General features: G+C 38.3%; 1 protein-coding gene and 1 non-coding gene across 2 annotated transcripts in view; one reads left to right on the top strand and one right to left on the bottom strand.

Annotated features, from left to right (window-relative positions):
* gata6 (GATA binding protein 6) overlaps positions 1–27,924 on the bottom strand; it is a 584,947-nt gene that overhangs the window by 252,223 nt on the left and 304,800 nt on the right. The window lies entirely within an intron of this gene.
* trnaa-ugc (transfer RNA alanine (anticodon UGC)) lies at positions 14,198–14,269 on the top strand. Its single transcript has one exon. It is a non-coding gene; the product is annotated as a tRNA-Ala (tRNA).

Genomic DNA, 27,924 nt, shown 5'->3' with positions numbered 1-27,924 from the left:
GTAAAAGAATTTAACCTCCAAATCAAATTATCATATTTAAATGACAACTTATTTGTTGGAAGAAGTGGGCAGAGGGTGCTTATCCTGTGGTCTATGTGTGGATCCCAGTGCCCCAGGGCAGTGACACAGACACTGTGCTGTAAAAATGGCATAATCCTTCAGATGTGACATAAAATCAAGTCCTGACTCTCTGTGGTCATTAAAGATCCCTTAAAGAGTAGGGTGTATCCCAATATTCTGGCAAAACTGCCAACCATAGCCTAGGACCATTCTGGCCCTCTAAGCATCCTCTTTTTCTAACTGGCTAACTAACTCTCACCCCAACTCTCATCGCTTAACAGCTAATGTGTGATGAATGCTCTGGTGCAAAATGGCTGCCGTCATATCATCCAGGTGGATGTTTCACATTGGTGGTGACTGAAATGACTCCTAACTTGTTATCTAAAGTGTTTTGAGTAGTGAGAAAAGCACTATATAAATGTAAAGGATTATTATTATTATACTGTACAAAATTAACCCTAATGCAGTAGCAACGGATTCAACAAGAACCAGCCCTGGTTTAGGTGTCAGTCCATCACAGGTCACAGTGACTCACACCTACACATACTCAGTAAAAAATACAATTCATGCTAATGGATGCATTGGTGACATTTATATTGGAATTTCACTTTACGTTTTATTGTCCATTGTGACAAAGTTAAGGTTCTTGTAACATGACCTTCTGCTATTTTAGCATATTGTTTTGTGTTCTCATGTGCTCTGTGGACTGCCAAGGCCTGGAAAATTCATTGTCAATGCATGTAATACAATTACAGACATTGCCAGAACTGCATAGGACTGTGCAACATTTATTATGAGCTATTTCTCATGCAGGAAGGGCTAAATAAAGAGCTACAACAGCTTAAAATGCCAACTGATTGACATATACCTTCAAGAGATATGCTGTATGCAACAAAATGTCACTGAACATTTGAGAGTTTGGCAGCAGATGTAGCAGTAGCAGCAGGAAATGTACCACCATTTAGCAGCAATTGTATTTCAAGTCCTCTGCACTCTGATTGCCATTTCTAGGCTTGAATATGCTATTTGTCAAGATCGCCTATCTACTTTTTAAGTTGAGCACTACTTATCTTTTCTTGCAGTGAATAACTCAGACCATTTTTCATTCACTCATTCATTTTCCACCACTTATCTAAAACCAGGTTGTGGGGGCAAAAGTCATAGCAGTGAGGCCCAAACATCCCTTTCCACAGCCACACTTGCTAACTCATACGGTGGGATTCCAGGGTGTTCCCAGGTCAGCAGGGAGATAAAATCCTACCAGCAAGCCCAGAGTCCTCCCTAGGGTCTCCTCCCAGCTGGTCGTGCCCATAAAACCACAACAAAGAGGCATCCGGCAGGCATCTGTATCAGATGCCCAAACCACCTCAAATGGATCCCCTTAATGCTGAGGGCCTCTCCAAGATGTCTGTGCTTCTCACTCTATCTGTAAGAAAGAGCCCAGCTTCCCTGCGGAGAAAGCTCAATGTCGGCCACTTGTTCCCATAATCTCATTCCTTCGGTCTTTACCCAAAGCTCATGATCATAGGTCAGAGTAGTGACATAGATCATCTGCCAAATCAAGAGGTCCACCTTCTAACTCAGCTCCTTCTTCACCACTACAGGTCAGTATAGTGACCACACAACTGTTCTCACCAACCACAATGTCACCATTACTTTTCCCCTTATTCACGAAGAAGACCCTGAAGTATTCTTAAACTCCTCTATTTGAGGCATCACCCAATTGGAGGGGACAGTCCACATTTTTCAATTTAAGGTTGGGGTAGAAAGGTAGGAATCCGCCCTTGACACGGTACCAGTCTATTGCAGGGTTCACTTACACATACAGGTTCAATGTGGAATAGCCAATTAGCCTAACCAACACATCTTTGGGATGCGGCAGAAAAACCCACCCCAGCATACCTGTATAAACTTATACAAACAACAACCAGGCGCAGGACTCAAACCAAGGATGCTAGATCTGTGAAGTGGCAGTACTAACCACTGCATCGTCCCACTTTATTTTATGCTTTTGTAAATTGTTTTTGTGAAAATGCTTAACATGTAATGTGTACCAAAAATAGTGTGTATCTTTAATATTTATAAGTAAATATTTAGGATTATTTTAAAATGTGGACAAGGAACATTCTAGAACCTTGATATTTCTTTTTAATATTTTACTGATTATCACTTCAACAGGAGTTAACATTCTTCACTCTGCAATCAATAAAAATGCTTAACATGAGAACACAATCCACTGCACCTTCAGAATAAACAGAAGGGCTGGGAGCTGCAGGAGAACGACTGAGCCTCCATGTTTTAACATGTCTTGGCAGCGCTTCAATGAATGCTTATTGACATTATCCATTCCTGCAGCACTTCATCTTTGGCGTTCCAACCTGGCCATTTTGCTTGCCAGATGTGAGAGCTGTTTATGGGTGACTGGAGACGGAGGATTAGGAACAGGGTGTTGAGAATAAAAATAACATCTACATTTGTGTGCCAGGGTTCTAGGTATTAAAATTGAAAAATCTGCTAGAAAATTTTTATATTATCGATTCCATCTATCCATCAGTCTTCAAAACCTGTTTAATCCAAGTGTCAGAGTCTATTCTAACAGAGTGCTAGATGTTATGATCTTGAGTCAGGACCAGAGTAAGATAGGGCATAAGGCCTTCTAGAAGCTCCACAATCCAGGCAAAGCCTCCTTTGCTTGCCTAGAATAGGCCTCAGCCCAAAGGGCTTAACCCCAACTATAATGGCTTATTCTGGGCTATCAAAAAACAGGGCCTATTAAAGGCCATTGAGGCATTCCTTTTATGATTTAGGGCTATACAAGAAATAAATTGTTGTTGCTGTTATGTATGTCACGTATTCTGTGTTTGTGTATTTGGCCTTAGTTATGACCCATGTGTTTTGTGGGTGGTCCCCCAGAAGGTGGGGTCACCTGCCTGTTGTCGTGTTTTATAAGTGAGTTTGACTCTGTTGTGAGAAATTGATAATTTTTATTTAACAGAAACAGTGTCTTACAGCCAAATTCACTTCCTCCCTCTTCCTGCTTCTCCCTGTCTCTCTTCTGGTTCCCCTTCAGCATTCCTCCTCCCGCAACCTACATTACCACCTAAGACTTAACAGTATTATACATAAACTAGTCATTTAGCCCGTTACAATAACGGGCGCTAGAACAGTAGTGCATAAACATTAGTAGGAACAGTCTATAGTAAATGGCAAGGGACTTTGACCTCATTCTTTTTGTTGGTCGTATTTTTCTTTCTTTCAGCCTTTCTTTTGTTGATGCCGCTGTGTATTGTGTGTCTTTAATTTTCTGTGACAGTAATACTGTCTTGTACGGCTCTATTCAATAAGGGCGCGCACAGGCATCCTTCAATAAGGGCGTGCACAAAAGGGCGAGCTTCAAAAGGGTGACCTCAATTGAGCACGGTGAATAAAGGCGTTCGTAGATAATTTAGTTCAAATGGCTCTGGAATATGTGAAGAGCAACAAAGGTGCAGATCTTTATTTACGCGCACCTTTATTCGCTGCTCCCAATTGAGGTCGCCCTTTTGAGGCTCGCCTTTTTTTGTGCGCCCTTATTGAAGGATGCCTGTGCGCGCCCTTAGTGAAGGATACTGTCATGTACGTCCGCTGGCTTGTACGTCCGTAATATACCTTTAATTTTCTCTGGCGGTAATACAGGCGTGCGCGTCGGTAATATGCCTTTAATCTCCTCTGACAGTAATACTGGCTTGTATGTGGCTGTAATATGCGTCACTGTATTGTGTACCTTTAATTTCCTCTTGCAGTAATACTGGTTTGCATTTCCGTAAAACACCTCTAACTTTCTCTAACAGTAATATCGCGCATCGCACCGTGCCCTGCGCATGCGCACTTCACCAGAAGACACCCAAGGACCACGGACACCTGGATGCACACAGGGATTTTATTAAAGAGGATTATCCTACACCTATCACTGCTGGGAACTGTCCTCTGCTCTATAAATCTGTGGAGTCTACAATAGTTCCTGGTGAATGGGCTAGGGAGCTTTGGTGAGTTCTTGTGTTTTACTGTGGAATTCGGGATTTTTGACCCTCTTTTGCTCTGTTTTGTGACCATTCTCTGCATTTGTGATTTTGGACTTTGTTTGTTTGGGTTGCCTTATGTTTTAGGTAACTGCATTGTGCTATTGTGCTCTTCAGAGCTTCACAGAATTACAGAGCATCATTTGTGAAAATAATAAATTTCCAGTTTTATAAAGGGTTTGTGTTTGCTCTCTTATCTAACCAGGGAATTGCCCAATAGTAGGCATTTATGGAAGTGCTTTTTGGGACTTCGTGCTTTGATACTCCAAGTCCACAACAGAGAGAATAGTGATGTCAGGGTGGCCGGGCCTCGGGGTACCACACACAAAACACAAGGGACATAGGAGAACATTACATCTCACACAGAAAATCAATAATTATAAATCAAATAATGAAAGAAAATATAATCAAATAAAAATATTTACATAAAATCAAACAAGAAGCAGATCTAAAAGAACACTGAAACAAATGCTGGATGCCAAGCATTCACTGTCTAACATATATGCTCAATCACACTGGGCTAGTTTACATTTGGATGTTACATTCAAAGGCATTTTGCTTTAAAAGTATAAACTAATTGGGGTGGAGGGCGAGTTATATTCTCTGTATTTCTTTTACCCCCACAAAATGTCTCCTAACACTCAAAAGCAGTATATCTCTTATTATTCATTGAACGTTGTAAGCTGGAATGTCAAAGATCGCAATCATGGCCTAAAGAGAAAAAAATATTCTCCCATCTCCCAAGTTTAAAAGCCAAGATTGTATTTTTACAGGATACTCACTTGACAAGTAAAGACCAGTTTTAACTAATAAGAGACTAGATTGACCAAATCTTTTATTCTAGTTATAACAAAAAATCAGAGGTATGTTAATTTTAGCCCATAAAACAATTCCACTTATAGAAAGAGATGTAGTATCTGATCCAGAAGGGCACTATGTCAAGGTTGTGGGGAACTTATTCAACTCTAAAGTAAAACTGGTAAACATATATGTACCTAATGTGGATAACGTAAAATTCATGCAAAATGTATTTGCACCAGTTCTTAATAGGACCACTCATAAAATTACAATGGCAGGGCAGGAAATATCCAAACAACTTGGAAATTGGCAGAAATTCACAAATCCACACTAGCTTGGCTTGCAGTGGAAAACCAATCTTGTCATAAATCTTCCTTGTACAGTATGTCCTGCTTTGCGTTCCATTTAATACAAACTGTTGTCACTTTACCAGCAATCCAGTCATCCACCAATTTCATAATTTATGGGACCAATGCAGGACACATTTCAAGGTAGAGAAAAAAAAATCTTTTGCCCTTATACATGATAATCATCTTTATCAACCTTCTCAGACATATGGCAAAATTCTAGGGATTAAGGAATTTGGAGATCTTTATATTGACAACTCATTTGCACCTTATGAGCAATTACGCTCCAAATTTAACTCTATAGCTACACACTTTTTTCCTATATGCATATTAGAAATTTTGTTGAAAGAAACCTACCGAACTTTCCACATCTCACACACATATCAATTCAAGAGGCTTTACTGGCTTATCTTGATAATTCAGAGAGCATTTCAACAATACCTGTATATAAAAATGTTTCAAAATATTTGTCCTTGAAAGATCCTTAGGAACAGTAGGAAATACACCTTTCAATCAACATGTCAGAAAAGGAGTCATTCAAAGAATGCGCTCTAGTTCTATATGTGCCAAACATTCCAGAATTCAATTAAAGGTATTCCATCGATTACATGTAACTTGTTTAACTTTGCCCATAATGTAGCCAGGGCAAGACCCATCTTGTGAGCATACCATCTAGCTCCAGGTTCATTAGTCCATGCACTAAATTAGGGAATGCATTAAATGTGGTCATTTTGGACTAAAATCTCTGCATACTTCTCAAACAGCCTGGGTGTTACAATCACTCCTAATCCATTAACAGTGATATTTGGTGTACTCCTGGATGGCACGACAATGCATAAGGAGAAATTAATTGTAACAGCCAATACCACACTACTGGCAAGCACACTTATCTTGCTCAAGTGGAAGAAACCCAACCCACCCTCCATAACTCAGTGGGTAAGTGACTATATTATATTATCTCAAATTAGAAAAAATCCAATTTTCTCTTAAATATCCAAAACGTTGTTTAAAACAAGGCAATAACTCATTGATATTGTTTTAGAATTGTCGTGGAGTGATATCTAGCATATAATTTGATAAATATTTTGTATGTCTTTATTTTTAAACTAGAGAAAGCAAATGTATTATAACATTGTAATATTAGAAAATATTGATGAGAACAACGGTGCTTTTTGCTTAATGTCTACCTACCTCACGACTGTGTCACCTAAGATCTGACAACACATGACCCATAGTTTAAGAACCTATGCCTATAAATCTGCACTGTATTAGGGCTATAATAATGGACCATTGTTTAACTAAAAATCTGAACAAAGCCGTATTATTGTCAATAACTTAATTATCATTCTAAGCAACACTAACACTCTGATGCAGTTGTGCTTTCCCAAGATCTTACATTTGGCTTTGTTCAATATAACCAGTAAGACGTTTTACAGTAACAATCTCATCAGTGTTAGAAAAACAGACTATCTTACATTGAGTAAAATGTGGCTCAGCAATGATGGTGCTGCAAATTAATTAAAGCAGCATCTCCAAATTATAATTTTTGTTCTCTCTGTTTGCCAAGGTAAGAAAGGCAGTGATTCAGTGAGTATTGTTTGAGCCAACTAAACTTTTTTTGGTACTTTTGCTTCTTTCTAGTATCTTGCTGTATTTATTTATGGAGTGTTGTAGTCTCTCATATTGACTGTATCTATAATAATAACTACTCATGACAGGTTTCTAATAGTAGGCAATTTCAATTTTCATATGGATAGCCAGGATGACCATAAAGCAAAAGAAATTATGAACGTACTGCAGTCTTTTGATCTTAGCCAGCACATCAGCCAGCCTACACATAACAGAGGACACACGATGGATTTAATAATTTCAAAAGGACTAAAAACTGACGTCAGGAAGATTGTGTTATCTGTATATCTGACCATTTCTGTATTTTATTTGATGTAGAAATACTTTTAACTAGAACTATTGATAAGCGTATTTAAAAAAAAAATTGCAATGTATCAGTAGCCTCTAGGTTTGCTAATATTTGGAATTATCAGTCTGAAGTTAATGCTTGCCCTAAAACAGCTAGCAATGAAACCATCCATCCATCCATCCATTATCCAACCCGCTATATCCTGATAAGGTGTGAGCTTCAGTTGGCATAGTGGCCCTTCAAAAAATTGTTAAGAAGTTCTCAAGTACTAAAATATCTTGAAAAACTCATAGAGTGAACTAACAATCCACTATGAAATATTGAACAACAACAACATTTATTTATATAGCACATTTTAATACAAATAATGTAGTTCAAGGTGCTTTACATGATGAAGAAAGAGAAAAAAAGACAAAATAAGAATTAAAATAAGAGAACACTAAGTAACATAGAATAAAAGTAAGGTGTGATGGCCAGGGAGGACAGAAAAAACAAAAAAAAACTCCAGATGGCTGGAGAAAAAAAAAAACAAAATCTGCAGGGGTTCCAGGCCATGAGACCGCCCAACCCCTCTAGGCATTCTACTTAACATAAATGACATTAGGGAATCCATTCCCTAATGAAATCCATGAAACTGCTGTAATACCCGGGAAAACAGGAACGGCCAAGCTCGCATATATAGCGTGTAAAAGTGTAAAAATCGATCAAGAAATAACAGAGTTATAGCTGAAATAATTAAGGTGGCACCATTGCTGCAGCTTGCACTTCATTAGGCAACAGCTTTGAACAGCAACTTGAAATTGCAATGCGTCAGTCTGTTGCATCCGCATTATCTGTGCCAAGAAACTTGCCATCTCAGAATGATGACAAGAAACTGGATGCATCAGTAAAAGCTGAAATAGCAGTGTTTCAGCACAACGGCAAGCGCGGGCGTTGTTTAGAACAAGTGTATCAGTATCTGATGACTGTGCTGCCTACTTCAGTGGAGGCAGAGCGTGCTTTCTCAGCGGCTGGCGTACACTGCACGAAGGTGCGCTCTTGCCTGGATGACCGCACGCTGGACATGTTGTGCTTTCTACACTCTTATTACCGCAACTATAGATACATGTACTTATATGACAGCATGAACTGCTTGTAGATAAGATTAGTCTTTTATTTGTGTCAACATATTGGAGTAGTTTTATTAAAAATAAGTGTTCGTTGTTCTAAAACCGTTCACATGTGAGATGCCCATGCACTGTGTCATCCCCGGGAGCCCGGGATTCCCAGAAATGACATGCAGGATTCCCGAATTCCCTGGAATGGATAAACCCATCTGGGAATGGATTCCCTAAATGACATCAATTAGTCCTCATGGTATTCAGGGTTTTCATGGAAGGACTTGATGATGACGGTCACATGGACTTCTGGTCTTTAATCCATCAATGTAGGAACATCACGGTGCTTTGATTAGGTGGTGGTGGCACAGATCGCCACCACAGAAAACCAGAAAAAGAACAGAAGAGAAAGTAGGGGTTAGTACGGATTTTGGAGCCACCATGAATAATAATAATAATTAATTGAATATACAGAGCATCAGGATTAAACTAAAATGAAGCTATGAGAAAGCCATTTTAAAGTAATGTGTTTTCAGCATTGTTTTAAAGTGCTCCACTGTATTAGCCTGGTGAATTCCTAGTGGCAAGCTATTCCAAATTTTAGGTGCATAACAGCAGAAGGCTGCCTCACCACTTCTTTTAAGTTTAGCTCTTGGAATTCTAAGCAGACACTCATTTGAAGATCTAAGGTTACGATTTGGAGTGTAAGGTGTCAGACATAAGACGGAGCAAGATTATTTAAGGCTTTACAAACCATAAGCAGTATGTTAAAGTCAATTCTGAATGACACAGGTAACCAATGTAGTGACATCAAAATTGGAGAAATGTGCTCGGATTTTCTTTTCCTAGTTAAGATTCTAGCCACTGCATTCTTCACTAGTTGCAATCGATTAATGTCTTTTTTGGGTAGTCCTGAGAGGAGTGCGTTACAGTAATCTAGTCGACTGAAAACAAAAGCGTGAACTAATTTCTCAGCATCTTTCAGTGATATAAGAGGTCTAACTTTTGCTATATATCTTAAGTGAAAAAATGCTGTCCTAGTGATCTGATTAATGTATGATTTAAAATTCAGGTCACAGTCAACAGTTACCCCTAAATTCGTTACCTCCTTCTTGACTTTTAATCCTAATGCATCAAGTTTATTTCAAATAACCTCATTATATCCATTATTGCCAATCACTAAAATTTCAGTTTTCTCTTTATTTAGTTTGAGAAAATTACTACTCATCCATTCAGAAACACAAGTAAGATATTGTGTCAGTGAATCAACAGAGTCAGGGTCATCAGGTGCTATTGATAGGTACAGTTGCGTGTCATCAGCATAGCTGTGGTAGCTCACGTTATGCCCCAAGATAATCTGACCTAATGGAAGAACGTAAATTGAAAAGAGCAGTGGACCCAGGATAGAGCCTTGTGGAACACCATATAGAATATCATGTGTCATTGAAGTATAATTACCACAACTAACAAAGAATTTTCTACCTGGCAGGTAGGATTCAAACCAATTTAAGACACTGCCAGAGAGGCCCACCCATTGACTAAGGCAATTTCTAAGAATATTGTGATCAATGGTATCAAATGCGGCAAATGAAGGCACGCATAACTGAATATAACAAAGCAGTCTTCCTTGTTAGGAAGTCCCTGTTTTCTAAAATTATAAATTACAATGCTGGAAAACCAAGAGTTTTATTTTCAATTTTTGATCATGTTATAAGCTCTGTTAATGGGATGCCTCCTGAAAACTTCTAATAAAAGTTGTGAGACTTTAACAGCATTTTTAAACACAGAAAACAATAACAGATGTAATATAATACATCCCTTCAAAGTTAAACCTGTTGAACCTCAGCGTGATGTTTTTAGAATATTACATTTTTTCACTTAAGTAGGTTTACCTGAACTCTGTAGAACAATTTCTCAACTAAACCCTCCACTTGTGTCCCTGACCTAGACCCAACTGACTTTTTCTGAAGAAGTCTCTGATGTGCTTATTGATAGTGTACTTGATGTAGTTAACTTGTCACTAGATACTAAAGTCTTCCCAGATTGTCTAAAGCAGCGTTTCTCAACCTTTAAGTATTTGCGACCTGAGTTTTTGTAACAGTTTTAATTGCGCCCCCCTAACATTTTTTTGAAAGGAGCCCACTAATACCAATTTGCTCTTTTTTAATTAACGATATATCATAGATACATATTTTATTATACCTACTTAACTTTTATCGACATTTATCTAACTCTATATTTATTTTTCTAGTATCAGAATGTAGTTTAAGTTAATTTGTTTTGGTTTCAATAGATGTATTTTCATATTTTCGATTCTTGTTTTCTTTTTTTCACATCTTCGCGCCCCCTTTTTGTTACTTCGTGCCCCCCTAGGGGGACCCGCCCCACAGTTTGAGAACCACTGGCGTAAAGGCTGCAGTTGTTAAACTCCTGCTCAAGAAAAATAATGTAGACTCATCTGCCGTTGACAACCTTAGGTGTATTTCTAATCTGTAAAATTCTTACTTCAACAAACATTCTATTTTTGATAAGTTTCAGTCAGGTTTTAGAACAATGCATAGTACAGAAACTGTACTGGTTAAAGTGGTAAATGACTTGTGGGTTAATGCAGACAGAGGCCGTATACTGTATCTGTTCTTGTTCTACTTGACCTGAGTGCAGCATTTGACACCACAGACCTCAGTATTCTTATAAATCTTAGTCATTGAGTGGGTCTGTCTGGCAGTGTCTTAAGCTAGTTTAGGTCTTATATAATGGGTAGAGAATTCTTGGTTAATTGTGGATATTGTATTTTTGGGGATTCATGATATTGTATATGGTGTACCTCAAGAATCTATTCTGGTTCCACTTCTATTTTTTTTCAATCTATATACTTCCATTAGACCAGATGATATGAAACAGAAAGGTGAACTACTACAGTTATGCAGATGACATGCAGCTTTACTTCTCTATAGCACCTGATGACCCTGACACTCTGAGTAGTCTGACCCAAAGTTTTGTATTTCTGAATGGATGGATAGGTACTTTCTCAAGCTTAATGAGGAAAAAACAGAAATTTAAGTTGTTGGCAGAAATGCATATAGTGAAGGTTTTAGAAATAATTCTGATCTTTTAGTATTAAAAGTCAAGGCGGAGATAAAGAACTTAGGTTTACTAATGGACTCTCACCTAAACTTTAAATTGCACATTAATGAGATTTCTAGGACTGCATTTTTCCATTTAAGGAACACTGCAAAGTTAGACTACTTAAAACATTAAAAGAGTGCCAGATGGCCCATAGAGAGTGATCACCCCTTGTACCCTTATCTATCATTGACATTGCATTTGAAAGAATAGGGGCTGATATATGAGGGCCACACAGACCCTCCACCAGGCAACACAAATATGTCTTGGTTTAAGTTGATTATGCCACTAAATACCCTGAAGCCATCCCCCTGAGAGTGGTTAATAGTAAAACCATCAGAAAAACCATGAGAACTCGTAGGGGTGTTCACTCACAGAGGGATCACCAAGGCAATTCTTATGGACTACTGGGCTACCTTCACATCTGACTTGTTTTAAGAGACTGCCAAACTCCTTTGCATCAAGAATTTAAAAATGTCAGTTTACCACCCCCAAATAGACAGCCTACTCAGTGCATCGAGTACTGAGAAAAGCGCTATATAAATGTAATGAATTATTATTATTATTATTATTATTATCCCCACTGCACCACCAATTCCCAGCTATGCTTAATATTTATAGATAATATTACTTTACAATATATAGATACACTTTGCTTCCTTAAAGATGTGTATTATTAAAAGATAATAAAACCAGATTTATTAAGGATATTTAAGTAAAGTTATACTGACATTGTGGTCATTCAGTAAAGTTTTCAGGTTTTCAGATAGGAATGCTTTACCAAACATATGCAGGTTAAAATAACTGGCAATTCCTAATTGGCCCTAAGGCCATGCAACTGAGAGGGTTGAGTATTGGAGAGGGGCAAATGTAGTGCGCTGAAATGGAGAGAGCTGGCACTGACAAGACAGCCTTGCAATTAGAAGCCCAAATGGTCACTAGAGAATGGGAGATCTTTCATTTAGCTCAACTATTTTAACGGAGTGTACCCATACTCTAAGTAAGGACACACAAGCAAAAGGGCCTAAGTGAATTTCTCTCTAGTGACAGTTCTTGTGACAGTGTAAATGTGGATGACAAGCCCCCAGGAACAAGAGATGACAGAATTGTATGTGCTTATAGAATAATTTATTGATCATTTTAAAAGTTTAAGTCGTCTCTTGGCAGCTTAAAAAGTGTGGGTGCAGTTGGTGGGTTGCACACAAGTGCTCATGAGAGAACAGGCACTTCCTGTGTTAGTGGGTTGGTAATTGCCAAGCACCACCTGTAGTAGTTGTAGTTAGCGACATTATCAAAGTGTAAAGGATATGAGAGTGGAGAGGAAAAAAGGGGAGAACAGAAAGAAGAAAAAAACAACCAAGTCAGCCAGATGGAGTGGAAAAAGAATTTGGAGTCAGCTGTGGCAAGTCTGCTGAGCAGTGCAAAGAGAGCAGAGGACATAAATCGAGGTGGAGAGCTGGTGAATCAAGTGTTAGTTGAGTTTGCCGGGTGATGGAACAGATAGCAGAGGAGACTGGAGATACCATTTGGAGGGAGTTCCGCACAAAATTGTCTGATGGCAATGTGGTGACGGAGTGGAGTGCTGAAGTGGAATTGGAAAGTTCCTGGGGGCTTTGTCAGGTTTTGGATTATGTGGTAACTAAGTCACTTACACTGAGGAGGTTACTGAGGTTTTCGCCGGGATTACCTGTGGATGCTGACCAGAGAATTACTTTTGGGGTTGAATGTAGTTTGATTCCTGGAATTCCATTTTAACTGTCCTTTAAATCTATTTATCAAACTTATAAACTACTTGCTGTCCCCCACGGCTCCACCCATGTAGTAGTGAAGCAGGACAAATTTTTAAAATCAATAATAAAAAAAAAAACTAATTCTGGCCAAGTGGAAGATAGGTACACTGCAACATCAAATGTTGACACTGTATCTGATTGCGTGGCCGTGATATCTGTGGCAATCAGCAGCTACCCTCTGAAACACATGTAGCTCTCTCTCAAAATTGTGAAATGTTACTCCTTAATAATCTGTAGATGGTAATGTCTGTTGAACAAACAAGTATAGCTAGCTAAGCGGAGGCAAGGTACGCTCCAACATGTGGCAAGAGGTAGACCGACTTGAACAGAGGCTGGTGCGTGAGTGAGAAGGGCCCCACCCCCTTCCAGTTGGCCTCGGATTCGTGCAAATAAATCGGTACATCAAGTGAACTATGATACTTAGTGTGCTGAGAGAAGTCGCAAAATCAACCGAAATGTTCAAGCAAACTATAGAAAAAAAACAATCTAAATCCATTAAGTAGTTCTCTTGTGAAAAGCAAACAGACATATAGACAGACGTTGGATTTTATATATATATACTGTACTAGCTGTGTAAGATGGTGCTGTAAAGAAATCGTCAGAAAAGAAAATTGAAATGCAGAGTCGGCGGTTTTGTTTTGCGGATGTGCTCACCCCCTTGTCTATCAGCAGCTAAGCGAGTTTCTCTCTCGTTTGTCTTTCCTTGGTGGTTTCACTTTGGCGACAGAGTCACTTTCTTTCAGCATCATGCTGTAGCCTCATCCTTCTTTCTTCTTCCAACTGGTTAACTTGGGACCACTTTGCCGGCTCTTTGAGCTTCATGCTATAGTCTCGCACTTCCGGGCTGGATAAACAGACATACACACTTCCATATAAAGATCTAGATTGAGGTTTATTAATTTACAGGAATTGACATTGCTCTTGATTTGACTTTTGCACCTTTACAGTTGTGTCTGTCTCCTACCTTGCTACTAGTCCAGCTTGGTGAGCTACAAGATTTAAGATTGGGGATGTAGCTCAGTGGTAGAGCGCATGCTTTGCACGCATGAGGCCCCGGGTTCAATCCCCGGCATCTCCAAACTGTACTCCAGGCTTTGAGGCTAAGGATCTGTGCTGGTATCCAGAAGGTTGCCGGTTCGAATCCCTGTCACTGCCAAAAGAGATCCTACTCTGCTGGGCCCTTGAGCAAGACCCTTAACCTGTAATTGCTCCAGGGAGGCGCTGCACAATGGCTGACCCTGCACTCTGACCCCAAGGGGTATGCGAAAACTAACAAATTCCTAATACAAGAAATTGAATAAGGTGAAATAAAGAACATTGGATGTGTGCCCATATCTATGGGCTCGGGATATCACACTCACTCCCCAACAAACCTGAATTGGATTAAGCAGGTTTGAGAATGTTACAATATTTTATATTTTAATAATTTTCTTAATCGTTATTGTTTTTTTGTTTGCCAGAGGTATATTACATTTTTATTTACTTTTTATTATGCTCAATGCACCTCTGGTGGTCAGGAAGGTCCATTCATGCCATAGCACTTTTCCTCTTCACTCCCTCAGTAACAAAATTCTCATTTATTTAAACTATTTTGTATAATACATCGAGAATAAAAAAAAAGAAATTGGCTAGTTTATACAAAATTATATGCTCTTGATCCCAGTTTGAGAGGAGGAGGCATTTTTCCCCCTTAATGTTTCTTTTGTGGTGGGGGAAAGGACTTCTTACTGACTTTGTTAGTCACTCTTGCTTGCAAAAATGATCTGTCACGATTGATGGTACCATTGCCTGTGAGAAGAAAACATTAATATTGGCCCACCCACATTCTGAACTTCTCAGATCAAACAGTGGGTTAAGGGTGATCTATGATGGCAGCACAAGCAAAAAAACGTTCAACCTCCACTCAGCCCAGAGGTAGCAAAGAGCAATCTGAGTATTTGTCTTTCTGAAGATTAAAGGAATGAAATGTCTTCCAAACAAAGGCTTACTTGGCTACCATTGTAGGCTGGGTTAAAGGCAGGCCTTGAAATGCGAGCTATAGAGCTCACATCAGACAAGTCAGCAAGAGTGAAAGAGTGTAACAAGCTTAATAGCAATCAATCACTCCCATGACCTGTTCCTAAACATTTGTATAGGTATTAGGCAATTTTTTTTTCTGAAGTAGTTCAAAACCAAGGTCAAATGATTGCAGTATCAAGTATCTAAAAATAACTAGCCTATAGTGTGAAGCCAGTCCAACTTTTTTTTATAGGATGTACACTGCTTAAGGATTTCTTTAATAAGGTGTTAGCATAAAGACTGTATAATATTTGTAATAAAAATTAAACATACTGCTGTAATTGTAAATTAACATAATTTTATTTTTTAGTCATTTAATCAGTTCTCCAAAAACAGACCACAAAGTGCACAAAGATACATTAGCATCAAGGAGTAATGTTGTGTCAACTTTTAGCCTAACAGAATAAATACATTAGAACTGTGGAAGTAAGGTGAAGTGACTCTTGAGACCTACCTAAGCATTGAGACGTTACAACTCCATAAAGGCTTTGCACATCAAATTTAAATCTGGGGGCCAAGTTCTTTGAAGCAGCAATCATTCTACTTGCCCATTATATCCTCCATATATTTAAAACAAAAAAAAAAAGAATTACTATGAGGGAATACATTGTTGCTAATCCATTGATCCATCCCTCCAATTCCCTAACTCGCTTATCCAAAGGCAATAAAAACACCTAAACAGGACAGCAGTTCATCACGTGTAGGGAGGTGTTTCTTAGAGAGCTTGAGATCAGAACATCACTGGGGAATAGTAAAGTCATGGTGATAATCTTAAAAGTGGTGTCCCCAGGGCTACTATTTTTAATGTATATAAATGATCTGGATAGGAAGATGAATAACAAGCTGGTTAAGTTTACAGATGATACCAAACTAGATGGAATGGCAGATCATCTAGAATCAATCGGATCACTGCAGAGAGTAGTACACTGGGCAGAATACAGGCTTAGGCAGATGAAATTTAATATAATTAAATGTAGGATATTGCATGTAGGAAGTAAAAATGTTAGGTTTGAATACACAATGGGGGGGTCTAAAAATCAAAAGTACAGCTTATGAGAAGGATTTAGGAGTCATAGTGGACTTGACACTGTCAACTGCTAGTCTGTGCCATTAAAAAAGCTAACAGAATGTTAGGTTATATAGTGCCCTGATGTGTGGAGTACAAGTCCAAGGTGGTTATGCTCAAGCTTTATAACACACTGGTGAGGCCTCATCTGGAGTACTGTGGGCAGTTTTGGTCTCTAGGCTGTAAAAAGGACATAGCAGCACTAGAAAAGGTCCAGAGAAGAACAACTAGACTGATTCCTGTACTGCAGGATGGGGGATTAGTTATGAGGAGAGATTATAACAGTTAAACTTTTTTAGTTTAAGGAAGAGGAGAGTAAGAGGTGTCATGACTGATGTTTTTGTAAAATTATGAAGCAAATTAGTACAGGCTGTTGCTTTAAAATGAGTTCAACAAGAACACAGGGAGTTAGAAACTTGTTAAAAGTAAATTTTACTAAAATGTTAGAAAGTTTTTCTTTGCATGGAGGGCCATAGATACATGAAATAATTACACAGTAGTGTGCTATATTGTAGGACTTTAGATACCAGCAGAACTCAACTTATGTTATTTTGAAGAAAGTACATGGATAGGGTTGGTGAGCATTCTTGATAGCCAGTGTAGTTTTGTGTTTGGTTGAAGTATGTCATTTGACAGAAGTATTTTGAAAATTTTGTCAGTATTAACTAATAAAAGATAATAGCCCAGTAGTCCAAACAAGGAACCAAGGGTTAATAAACCTTATGACATCTAAAATTAAAGGTTGGGGAGGGCTGAGAGTGGAAAGTTAGATTCTGTTACTGTTTTTGGTAGATAAAATAATGTTTTAAATATAGTTTGAGATATGAGATGCAAAAATGTGGGTCACTTGCCAAAGATGAGGGCAGCTTTTCTAAAAGGGTGACAGAGTTACCTGGTACTTTGTGTGATATGGGGAGAAAGAGATAAACATCTTGAGCTATTCTAAAGATTACACACAAAGCAGCTATTTTATAATCTTATTGAATTATTCAAAGGTTGCACTCGCCTTCTTTGTGATCAAAAGTCAAAAGTGTATTAGATTATATTGTCAAATCATGTAAAAGATGAAAGTATTTACTGTAGTTGTTAATATGCGGAAGTGGACCCAGAGACAGTACTGTACATGAGATGTGTAAAGGTAAACGATTCTTTTCTAACTGCATGAAGCCTGGGTGGAAGGAACTCCTAAGACAGCTGTTCAAACCTCTATTAAAATGTTTTAAATAATGTTAAAAGCTTAAGGGAATAAATTGTATTGAGAGGGCAATTCAAATGAAAACATTCTCAAAATTGTAATACTCAATGTGAGTTATAAATGAAAAAGAATAAATGAGAATCACCTACTGGACAAAAGCTCACTATATTAAGGTCATTTACAGTTCCATATAAAGCATCACCATAATGGTAAACAGAGCGTTACGTTCAATTCAATACATTATGGAATAACAATTATGATTGTTGTCTTACATCTCCAGGAGACTCGATCTGAATCCTCACCTGGGGACTGTCTATGTGGAGTTTTTACGTTTTTCCCATGTACTCAAGTATCCTCCCACATACAAAGACATGGATCTATTTATGTAAGAAGTATTACAAATACGAGTAGACCTCTCAGTCCATCAAGCTTGTTTGTTAAGTAATAGGTAACTTGTCCTAGTATCTCATGAGCATACTTAAAAGCAGTTAGTTACCACTTTACAACATGACTCATTAGACTCTTCCAGATTCTCATGACCCTTAGGATGCAGATGTACTTCTTGGCTTCAGTCTTAAATGAAGATCCTCTAAAGCTGCATTCCATTTGAACTGGTAAGTCGGAATTTCTGAGTTCCAGATATGAAATTTCAAATAGGAACACCCCCACACGTCTGATTTCCTACTCAGAAAGTGGGGAGAGCCTCACCAGTTTCAACCTCAAAGTCTAAGATGGTTTCACCACACATCAACAGATGTGAAAGCTGTAGTATTATACTGTTTATTTGCAGTTCTGTCTATTTGCGCCTGATTAAATCAGTCATACACGCAGTAATATCCAGCTTCTATCTGTGGACATATTGCTGCGGTATTTGGATGTGGAAAATACTTGTGTAATGCATTGTTATCAACTTTCTCAGTAGCTCTCTGTATTCCAAAAGCACAACAGGTTTTCCTGGAGGTGTCTGTATTGGTTTTCTGAATGTTTTACTAGAACGATGGTGAAGTCAGGTGTGACATAATTCCCAGCTCTGACATCTGACTACCAAGGTAAATGGAACACAGTATTTGTTTCTATGAGTATACTTAAATTACCATTTAATGTAAAGAATTTTTCTATATCAACTTTATCAATGCCCCTGAGAATGAGAAAAATCTGGATCAGACCCCTATAAAGTCGACTCTGCTCAAGACCGAAAAGGTTTATTTCTCTTAGCCAGTCAGAGTAGAAAATGCCTTTTATTGCCAGTAGGCACTTGGCAGGTATCTTCCACACAGGTTCTAGTGCTGCTATGTGTTATTTGTAACGGACAGAACTGCATGCAGTACTCCAGATGTAGACTAACTAGCGTATTATACAGTTTGAGCAATATGTACTGTAAGGGACGATTGGCAGCCCAACCCAGCCAACATGCCCACGAAAGGGGAGGATGGGGAGGATTGGGGACGGCAGCCTCCTTAGGGCACTGCCTCCCCCAGAACACTAGATGGAAGCTCCCTTCAGTTGCAGCAGGCCACAGGGCATCATGGGACTTGGAGGTCATTGCTCAGCCCCGTTGGGTGCCGTGGGTGCCACCAAGGGGTGCTGTAAATATTGAGGAGCCTTAAGGCATGGGGTTTCTGCCTCACCTGGAAGTGCTTACAGACCATGTGGGTGGAAGAACAGAAGCACTCCCGGGGTGGCCAACATAAAAGGAGCTGCCTGCCTCACAGAGAGGAGCCGGAGTCAGGTGGAAGAGAACAACGGTTGTGAGGAGGAGTGGAGGAAGCAGTGACCCCAGAAAGAAAGGGGAAAAGAGTTGTATTTGTGCTGTAGTGCATATACTGGTTGTGATGGTGGGAAATGCATACTGTGAAGAGTTTCTCATGAATAAAGACTTTTTGCCTTTTAACTTGTGTCCTGAGCCTGTTTGTGTTGGGGATTGGGGAGCTAGAGTGCCTGCTCGTGTCCACAATACTATGATTTATATTCAAACATTTTTTCAAAATTGACTGGATGCAACACTTTGAATTTGTTTACATTAAATTGAATCTTCCAAGAGTTCATTCAGTTTTGAAGACTGTCTTCTCTCTCTTCTCCCCTGCTTCTGTGGGCACATCTAGCTGGGATTCACCTGAAAGACATAACAGACAGACTGGCACCCCATCTGGAGCTGGTTCTTGCTTTGCTCATGGTGTTGCTTAGATAAACAGTTGGTCCCATGCTTTACTCCTCATCCCTAAGGTGTGTGTATGTTGCACTGACTGTAAGTGTTTGTGCTTGCAATTATTCTGTGTAATGGATTACAGTAAAATTCATCCTTAACTTGCAAAGATAGGCTACTAGTCACAGATACCTTAATATAGGAAAATACTGCAGTCTTAAATGTATTATTGTTAAAAATAATAATAGTATAACAATGATGCTGCACTGTATTATGTTTACAAAGTTCTACGAGCCAGCCACTTCGCGTCTCTGCCACTCGCGTATGTGGATTTCACTTTCACCAAACAACAAATCTTTTAATTCTCTCGGATACGGGGAAGAAACACTACTTTTCCCTGATGGCAACACGAATTAGACAATCTACAAGTCTCCACCTTAAAGTTTAAATCCGAACAGTATATTCGGTCTCTTTTTGCTGTTCCGTTATTTCACTGAGTAATAATTTCCATTTGTTTGCGCTAATGCGATCTTTACTAACATTTTTTGAGACTTTCGAATTTTAGTACTTTCATTATCTCTAACCTGCACTGCATGTGTACACACCAATGTTTTTGAATTCTTTACGACATTCTACTTTGTCATCTACTCTTTGTCTTTTATTTCCGGTCCCAGGCATGGTTAAATCTCTTGGCACAAAGTTTCATCTCGTGGGACTTGAAAGTATCTCTCTGAAAAAGTCACATCATATCCCAGGCTAAAAGGTCTTGTTTCATTCCAGGATTTTTTTTATCATAATAGAGAGATACTGTATATCTAATTCCTATTTATGCAATTTAAAATTTCACAGTTTTCTAGTTTGTTTAATTTATCTCCTGCTGTAATTTTTAATAAAAAGTGTACCTCCATTGTCATTCTGCCTTGGTTACTAAATGAAGTGCTACTGTATGCAATGTGGCATGGAGACAACAGGAGGTTGCCAGGGCTTCATCTATCAAAAATATATGACCTGCAAATCGGCAGTTTCTCTCTTTAACTTTACAACATCTGCATGCTGTCATTTAAAATATTATAATTGTTTTCTCCAACCTGTTTTGCAGCTGAACACACACAATAAAGAAGGGGAGGCACTTGAGTGACGAATATACAGATTAAGACACGTCACTTCCAGATGGTGTCTTCGCACATGATATGAAGACAAGTGTTAATTTAAACTTTGTATCCTGTTTTACCAATGAGAAATCTTTCTTATGTTTATATTTCAAACAGAAAAAGACATAGGGTTATTATAGATCACTTTCTAAAGATAGTTGGAAATAAAATAGTATCATCTACAATATCTTAAATGTAAAAATTCATGTGACAGACTGTTTGTAAAGTCACAAAGTCTGCAAACCAAGTTGCCACATTACTTGATGTGCTGCGAAGTAGAGTCCTGCCATCTACACTTTTTTTATAGACATGTGTTACTTATTTTTTATGCAACTAATTAACTTTAGTATAACTAAGCAAATTACATGATCAGTTACTTGATGAATGTTTGTGGTGGAACCAAGCTGGAGAGGATAGGCCACCCTATACTCAACAACTTTATTCAGCTCCTTCTGGGGAATGTCTAGTTGATTTCAAGCCATTTCATAGATAAGTGGTTTCTCTGATAATCAATAACTGGTGTTTTACTTGGAAGTCCTGCTGTATTTCTACATGATTTTAATCACATGACCTGGGTCAAAAATGCATACGAAGTTCTATTGTTTTATTTTTCTTTTGGCGAGTACTTTCTTTGCAGGCATATTAATGTATTCATTTAGGCAGAAGTAAAACTGTGCCTAAGATAAAGGTACAATTACAATGCTCTCACCCGTATTATACTGTCATTGGAACAGATTGCTGATAACATTTCTGGGTCCATCATACATAGGAGGTAGCCTTCCTGTAGTGTACATGTTTGAAATATGAGCATCAGACATGAAAAGAACTATTATGAAGCAGTGGGTGCCACCAGGAGGCATACTTTTCATAAAATATTATGCTCATTAAAGGGTGGCTCCTGGTATCTTGCCTAATATCATAAACTGATGGTTGTTTCAGGAAGCAAAACAGTGGCTGAAAACTGTTTGTCCAAAAAAGAATAGTGCAGGGTAGTATTCTTGGATAAACTCTAACAGCCTGTACATAACAGAGTAGTCAAAAGTTAAAACAATCAGAGAAAAGTCAACGTTCATAGCTGAAAATCTAGTTTTCAAAACAAGAATACTAGCATTTGAACGGCACTATGATATCAGTCCATTTAAATTATTATTTTCATTATAATCAGTTTTTATCTGGGAACATGTGTATCTACTGAATTGTATTTGGCAGAAATTTTCATCCACCTGAAAAGCCAGAAAATAAATACTGTAATCTTTCAGCAGCAAGCCTCAGCCAGATATTAAACTTATTACATCTAGCTACTGTGCTAAAAATTTTAATTTCATTTATTTTACTGCAAATGACTTTGAGCTTATTCAAATGTCACAGAAAGATTACATCCCAGATTACTGCTTGGATTAATGCGCATATGTTTTGGGTTTTCTTGTCTTCCATTCAGCTGAACATGTGTAGCCAATGTGACTAAGCGAACAGAAAGCTGAACATGGAAGTGGAATACATTAGAGAAAACCAGACTCACTGATAGATCATACTAAATTAAGCCACAAAACATGCTGGCACGGTGTTTAATCATTAACAGGCCAAACTGTACAGTCCAAACACTACCTTGAATTAGATAAAGTGGGTTTCAGAATGTTATATTATTTTGACAATGATATTTAATATATTTTGTTTAATTTCATACACTTTGGAGTGGAGACGTCTTGTATGGTTGAACATGCAAATAAGAATGTCACTGTACTCTGTATATGTGACAATACTACTGCTACTACTGCTGTTGCCACCTAGATTGAAAGTGTTAGCCATTCTTTCAACATGTGAAGGGCCATCATTTTATTTTAAAAATACTTCCCCATGGTTATTAGGTATTTAGAAGAGTGATCAATTTTAACTTCTATTGCTGCCTTGCATTACTGCATTACTAATTCAGTGTTACTTTGAATTTTACAATACCCAAAGGCCTTGTCACATTTGATGACATTTCCATTAATTTTCAGACATAGCCTTTCATTTACATAATCTTAATGAGTTGGAGGCATTCTCTTATGAAGTTGGTCATGTAGTGTGTCATTCCCAGCGACTCACCCCAACTAGTCCACGGCTTGCGCCAACAAACTCAAACAGGCTTGATTTTACCTTTAGCCATAGGGATGGGCTCCGTGGGAAGGTCCTTAGAAACCAATCAAAGCTCACCCAGAAGTTCAAGGAATAAACACCAATGGTGTTTTGGACTTCACAAACAGAGGGAGCTCATTTACCTGATGTCTCATATTTTACGCACCACAACAAAATAGTAACAAGTTAGACAATGTACGCATGGCGTAACATTCAGGTGCGTTAAGTGACTAAGTTAACTGATATGAAAATTGGAGCATTTCACATTGTTTATTTACTTAATTGAAGAATCAGTTATTACATTTTTGTTTATTAAATAGTCATATTCAGAAGTAATAGTGATAATAGAATACAATTCCATGTCTTAGTAGACTACAATAAATTTGTGCTTTTTAACAGCACATTAAAATGGAGTTAAAAACGGAGCAGAAATAGGCTTGTGGTGGCTCAATAGCTTTCATGCACAGCAGATTCCAATTCAAGTGATGTGAAAATATCATGGATTGGTGTGTGTGAGTGGTGGAGCGTCTGTGACTAATTGTTCAATTTTCTTAAACATAACATTTTTGAAAGTATACCCAATAGAATAATATCCAATTATTAGAAATTGAAAAATAACTATTAATAAAAAATTACCAATACTAGCATTAAATCAGTATCACTATTAACCTAAGAAAATAGAAAAGGAACTGAAATAAGTTCCCTATCTAGATAATTTGTAATTTGTTAAAATGATATAAGTAAGTAAGAACTTGGAAAGGAATTGAGTTATTTAATAGCAGGAATATGAATGGTACATGATGGGGGGCTGGTTGTGATTGTTCGTGCATATCTGGGACTGAAAGATTATACAAAGTGATTTAGAAAAACAAATCATTGCACGTCTAATAAAAATTGAGTGACTAGAAAGTAGAACTTTAACAAGAAGCAGAGAGCAAAATGTGAAGTAGATCACAAGAAACACAACACTGCAGTTTATTGATGAAAATTAGAGCTCAAACAAGACTGAAGTTGCTTAATGGTTGATTGGCTTCAGATTTCCAGCCGGGGAGAAGATGTGCAGATAGCTTAAAGCAGCCCTGAGATGTGTCATTGAGTGGTGACTAAACATTAGCAAAGTGGGAGCAGTTTGGATGGCCATGTTAATTCCATAGCTTGGGAGAGAGAATTGAAATACTGTATATTATATATATTTTTATTACATCTATCTGGTAGGGGAACAGTTAGCAGACAGGCTGAAGCAGGATGGAGATTTCTTGGAGTGACCAGGAGCTGAGAATCTTATATTATAACTAGCTGTGTAAGCATGTGCTGTAAAAAGTCCGGGCTCCTAGAAACTATTGAAATCGTCAGAAAAAAAATTGAAATGCAGAGTCTGTGGTTTCGTTTTGCGGACATAATCGCCCCCTTTGTCTATCAGAGGCTAAACAAGTTTCTCTCTCCTTGAAGGTTTCGTTTTGCCGATGTGATCGCCTCGCTTGTTTATTAGTGGCTAAGCGAGTTTGCCTTTCGTCGTCGGTTTCACTTTGGCAACTGAGTCACTTTCTTTCAGCTTCATGCTATAGCCTTGCACTTCTTTCTTCTTCTGACTTGTTAACTTGGGGTCGCCTTGCCGGCTCTTTGAGCTTCATGCTGTACCCTCGCACTTCTGGGCCGGACAGACAGACACACACACTTCCACGCTCAGACGTTTATATATACAGTAAGATGAATCTTAGTATATCTTTTATATAGATAGTATAAGGACACAGCAGTTGGAGTCAGGCCCGCTGCTAGCTCATATGGCACCTTTTTGAAAATTACAAAAAGTCACATTTTCTCAAGTGGCATTTTTAGCATATTATTATTAATAAGTTTGTATATTTATTTCTCAATAATAACAATTACAGCAAAATAAAAATATTCTGTGGAAATTATATACAGCAAAATACAAAATTCAAATTTTAATCATAATAATTAGATAAACAGTAAACAAATGGAGATGATATGAACTGTAGTATGAAATTTCGTCTATTGGAAAATTGTCATACTGTTTTTATGAGATTAAGATACTTCGCTTCCATCTGTCAGAAAGCTGTCATAATAAATATGCAAATCACCCATCTTTCAAAACAACAGTTATAATACAAAAAATTACAAAATAATAAGGATGCCATAAATGTGACTGGTATATCCTTAGATGTGCAGTTAATAGCCTAAACACTTGTATGTATTCACAATTGTTGCAGTCCTAGGTGAAGAAACACAGTTTATTACTGATTAGCCATGTACCTGTTGAATTTTAAAATATTTGATATCTCTTGTCCTATGTGTACCTTCAGTATTTTTCATACATCTTTCCTTTCATTGTTTCCTTTTGGTGAGGTCAAACTGGCAGCAGAATGAGTTGGGCACACCTGTCTTCCCTAATCCTCTGACACTTAGACTGGGGACATACTTGGCATACTCTACATGCCATGTCAGATTGAGGATGTAGTGGCTATGCAAGCATTGTATTGACTATACTTGTGCATGTACTTTAAGCAATTCTAGAGGATTCCACCAGGTGGCAGTGTTGAGAAATCATCATGGTGAGAAAACAATGTCCGGTTTCGCTGTGTTGTAAATTAGAGGGATAAAAGATGTTAAAAATAATGCATTCTGATGCTGTTGTGAAGGTGCAAAAAAAAGATAGCAACAGTGACACAGAAGATGGTATGTGAGACATTTAAATGTTTTGCGTCTTTACGATGGTTAATATGCATTGCCTATGCGAGAAATGGATGAAGAAAAGCGCCAAAAAGACATTTGCAGGTCAGCATTTAAGTTTGATGATTTGCTTCACCTCATCAGACCCTTCATCAAACACCAAAGAACACACATTGATCTTGTTGCAGCAGCAAGTCTGCCATCACATGTGGAGAGTAAACAATGATATTGACATAACTTCAACACACACGCCATCCATATTTTTTCTGGTACTAACAACGTGCTCAGAGGATGTGTCAAAATAACGCTGGGAACGTGTGGCAGCCATAATGTGTGTGTGTATGCGTCCATGTCAGAAATATACCCCTTCTGGCATGTTGTGGGTCTACCTCAGGTCTACGTTTCCTTGCAGGAAACTGTGCCTGGTAGGCTTTCTGCATGTGTTGCTAGCATGCGACTACACTGAGGCCCAAACCACCTCCCTTTTTCATGATAATTAAAAAAAAAAATGGATTTCAGCTGATTGTACACACAATTTCATTCTTTTGATTACTGCTCAAAGTATATAGCCATGAGCAATGACTGGGATATAAACTGGTAAAGAAGAACTTTAGCTCCCGTTTGACCAACACCATCTAGTTCAATGGCTGGCTCAAGATTGCCCACATAAACCTAATGTAGATGAGGTGCCATTATATTACTGGGCAAGGCCATGTATACATCTGTATCACTCACATGCATCCCTGTCTTATAATACAGTAGTCCCTCCTCTATCGTGGGGGTTGCATTCCAGACCCCCCTGCGAAAGGTGAAAATCCGCGAAGTAGAAACCATATGTTTATATGGTTATTTTTATATCATGACACAGATTTGCACAGAAACACAGGAGGTTGTAGAGAGACAGGAACTTTATTCAAACACTGCAAGCAAACATTTGTCTCTTTTTCAAAAGTTTAAACTGTGCTCCATGACAAGACAGAGATGACAGTTCCGTCTCGCAATTAAAAGAATGCAAACATATCTTCCTCTTCAAAGTAGTGCACATCAGGAACAGAGAATGTCAGAGAGAGAGAGAGAGAAAAGCAAACAAAAATCAATAGGGCTGTTTGGCTTTTCAGTATGCGAAGCACCGTCGGATAAAGCAGCTGCAAGGAAGGGAGCAATGTGAAGGTAGTCTTTCAGCATTTTTTAGAGGAGCGTCCGTATCCTCTAGGCCAGTGTGCGAACAGCCCCTCTGCTCACACCCCCTCCATCAGGAGCAGAGAATGTCAGAGAGAGTGAGAGAGAAAAACAATCAATCAAAAATCAATACGTGCCCTTCGAGCTTTTAAGTATGCGAAGCACCGTGCGGGAAGCATGTTGCTCGACAAAGCAGCTGCACAGAAGGGAGCAATGTGAAGATAATCTTTCAGCATTTTTAGACGAGCGTCCGTATCGTCTAGGGGTGTGAACAGCCCCCCTGCTCACACCCCCTCCGTCAGGAGCAGAGAATGTCAGAGCAAGAGAGAGAGAGGGAGGAAAGCAAACAATCAAAAATCAATACGTGCTGTTTGATCTATTAAGTATGCGAAGCACCGTGCGGGAAGCATATCGCTTGACAAAGCATCCACATGTAAGCCCAGCAAGGAAGAGAGCAATGTGAAGGTAATCTTTCAGCGTTTTTTGAGGAGCGGCCGTAGCCTCCATGCTCACAATATATTTGAGGAGTTTTATTTAATACGTAATACGCGCTCTGGTTGGGTAGCTTCTCAGCCATCTGCCAATAGCGTCCCTTGTATGAAATCAACTGGGCAAACCAATTGAGGAAGCATGTGCCAGAAATTAAAAGACCCACTGTCCGCAGAAATCCGCGAACCAGCAAAAAATCCGCGATATATATTTAAATATGCTTACATATAAAATCCGCGATAGAGTGAAGCCGCGAAAGTCGAAGTGCGATATAGCGAGGGATTACTGTACTTTAAGATGTTAATTATGGGTTTATTATTTGTAGTATTCAGTGAACTGAATATGATAGATACTCCAAAAACAAGATTTGGAAAACTTAAAGTTATGCCATTTTTGTTTCCTTATTACTTAATACTGTGTTTTACTATCCATTATTTATTTCTGGCTTGATTTATAACCTGAACTTTTCTGCTTATGTATATGTTAATAGCTTTAAATTAAGCCTGAAGGATACATTTTGTTAGCTGCTTAATACTCAAATAACAGATCAGTAGTCTTTTAAGTAAGTTAGTAGCACATTAACAGTTTTGATATCCATCAGCCCTTTTAAAAACCTATATACTTGATTTTTAAAATTTAAACCAGGGCT

This window comes from Erpetoichthys calabaricus, chromosome 6 (assembly GCF_900747795.2).
Source record: "Erpetoichthys calabaricus chromosome 6, fErpCal1.3, whole genome shotgun sequence".
In the NCBI taxonomy this organism is placed as follows: Eukaryota; Metazoa; Chordata; class Cladistia; order Polypteriformes; family Polypteridae; genus Erpetoichthys; species Erpetoichthys calabaricus.
This window is presented reverse-complemented; position numbering and strand designations above follow the sequence as displayed.